The sequence below is a fragment of the Papaver somniferum genome, chromosome 3 (assembly GCF_003573695.1).
Source record: "Papaver somniferum cultivar HN1 chromosome 3, ASM357369v1, whole genome shotgun sequence".
Taxonomy (NCBI): domain Eukaryota; kingdom Viridiplantae; phylum Streptophyta; class Magnoliopsida; order Ranunculales; family Papaveraceae; genus Papaver; species Papaver somniferum.
In genome coordinates this window covers 88,341,336-88,344,402 of record NC_039360.1, presented here as the reverse complement: position 1 = coordinate 88,344,402, position 3,067 = coordinate 88,341,336, and positions in this window count along the sequence as shown.

The following is a 3,067-nucleotide window of genomic DNA, read 5'->3' as shown; positions in this document are numbered from 1 at the left end:
ACACGTTCATTATAAAACACTAATTAAACAATTTTCGTATGGATATACATTGACTCAAACAATAAAAACGTACCAAATCGGTCATATATTCTTGGGAGGTATCCGGGCTGACAGTTTGGAGGGGTTCAGGTTGAGAGCTCACCCGTACAACCAACTACAGAAAAAGAACAACAAAATCAGTATAGGGTCGTCACTCGGTAAGATGTTAATATGACGACCCAGATAGTCGTCAGCATAATTTATAGGTGAACGACTCATTAAGTCGTCACCCAGATTTTCTGCAGAAAAATGACCCTTTTCTCGACATATGACGACTCTTTTTATAAAGTGACGACTCTACATTGATAGATATAACCAACTCTGCCTAGTTTTCACCTTGAATCGTCACCTTGTATACATATAAAATAACGACTCTAAGAGTCGTTCTCTGGTATATTTACTAGCTGCCGACTCGAAGAGTTGTTTGGTTTTAATCTTAACGGATTAACGATTCATGTTAGTGGTTGCATTTATTTTTGAATTTAACTCAACCAAATGTGGTTGAGGCAGTTTGGTCGCTCCATTCTATATATAGAGGCCCATATTTCACCTATTACATATCAAAACCCTAATTATCAACCTCTTCTTCTCCTTCTCATTTAATTACCATTTAAGAGCAAAAAAAAAAGAAACATCATGACTCCATTCACTAATGAAGAGAATTGTGCCATTATAAGAGCTTGGAAAACAGTCACTAACCACTTTGAAAGTCTAGAAAAAGACATTGATGAAACATCGGATGCTTGGTGGAACCGCGTATTCATCGTTTTTGTGGCGTTGGATGGAAATTGCAACTCAAGGTCTTTGAAACAAGTCAAGGAACGCTTCAAGAAGATACAATTCGAGTGTGATGTTTTGAAAAGAGAACTTAAGGCTATTAGGGAAGCCTTTCCGGATATGCTGAGTGTTGTAAGAGTAAGTATTTGAACAAGAGGTAAAACTTATAAAAAGCTTTGATCGATACTAACTAAGTATATTTGCATTTTTAGTTGGGGAAGGCGTATCGCTATTATGAGGAGCTTCGTGGGGAAAAGTTTGAGCTCCACGATTGCTACTTTATCTTGGAAGGCACTACGTATAACTACGCCATTTATGGTTAAATGTTTAAGTGCACCTTTATTATCTATTGTATTTCATTTCCTTCAATGCAACGCTATGCGAGATGTATGCCTTTTACGATTCAATGAAATGATTCTATGAAATCAAAAATTATGAGAATCTAGTGCAATGGTTGTTACTTTATATAACTAATCAAACTAACGACTCTAAAAGAAATTAGTAATTGATAGCTAGGATCGTCATTTCATATGACTACATGTATGACGACCCTAAGTGTTACTTTTTACATAGAGTTTTGGTTTTAGAGTCGTATATGTGTAAACAAAACAACAAAACGACTCTAAGTGAAAAGGGTCGTCAATGTTTAGCACACTACCTAACGATTTTTCATAACCTGGAAAAGTTGCAGGTTTGAGTCGTTATTGGTAGTGTCAATATACTGACGACCTCAGAGAGTCGTTTGGGTATACACCCCACGACTATGACGACCCTTTCTCTGAGTTGTTACATAGTGTGGATGATTCGACCACTTGGAAAAACAAACAGACAAATTGAAGGGTATAAGATGTTTACCTGATTGTTTTGAGCTTCGGGTTCCTCATTTTGAGTGTTGGTTCCTTCATCTTGAGCAATGAGATTTTCATTCCATCCATTTTTCATGCCTTCCTCTATCAACATCTCCTCATCAAACATCCAACTCATATCATTAGTTGAGACAATATTACCATCAACACAATCATTGTTGTTATTTGAAGCTTCACCAATCTCATTCCCTCCACTTGAATCACTCATTTGTAAAACCCTAGGTTTTCCTCTCAAAACTCCTCCTCTTCTTCTCAACACATAACACACATTTTCCACAATTTTTTTTCCTAAAATCAGATTTTAATCTAAATACACTTACCACACTGATCAAACTAATTAATTCCTAATACTAATCATATAAGGGCAGTTTTGCCATTTAGAAAATATTTTTTTAAGGGGTGACCCAAATTAGGATTGGGTGACCTTTTTGGTCCCGTAGTGCATGGTCCCTAATTAGAAGTTATGGCCCCCAATTAAGCTAGGATATATAAGTGGTTAACAAAGACAAAAACAATTTACATAGACTTCGGAAGATACAGAAAAACTAAAGTAATAATGCCTTGCTACACAAAAAAATTAGCAGATGTGTGACGTTAAAACACATAATTGGTTGTTTTAGTAAAAATTTGGTGGATAATAAAATGACTTGATACTACATTGGAAAGCAAGTAGTCTGTGGGTAGAAAATCATGTCGCTACGTGGATAGATCTCGAGGCTCGAATACGAGAAGTTTGGGTGTGAAAGAAAACATTGAATACAATCGGAGGAGTTGTTTTTTACTGAAGACCTAAAATGATGAAACGTAAAAAGCCTTAGCAAATTCGACAATCAAGTTTGAAATGGGAAGATAAGCATTTAATGTGGGATCAGAACGGTCAGATCACCAGAACTACAGTTTGACCGGACAAGTGGAGAAAGAGTATCCGTCGGAGAGCACGAAGTCAGCGACAATGCTAGGGAAGATTATCACACAAGCCTCGTTAAGAAGAACTTCATCAGTGAATATGAACCTTATCGCAAGCAATATCAATGTACTAAGGATTGAGATTTTTTAGGGCAGAGAGAGAGAGAGAGAGAGTCACTGTACTTGAAAGAACACTTGTAATTATCATCCACTCATGGTGAAATCACCCTTGTGGATATAGGAAGTAACACCGAACCACGTAACCACTTGAGTCCCTAGCATTCACCTTGATACTTGCAAATACTTCATTAATACTTTTGATAACTCGTAGAGATTTATTTTGGGTATACTATGTGTGTTAGAGCACTGCTCGGTCGAACTCGCAACCGTTGCTATCTTAAGCTTGTTTGTCAAGTTTAGTTGTTCAAAACTATATACTTTATATCTAGTCTACTTATAGCTATGTCTCGGATTATGAT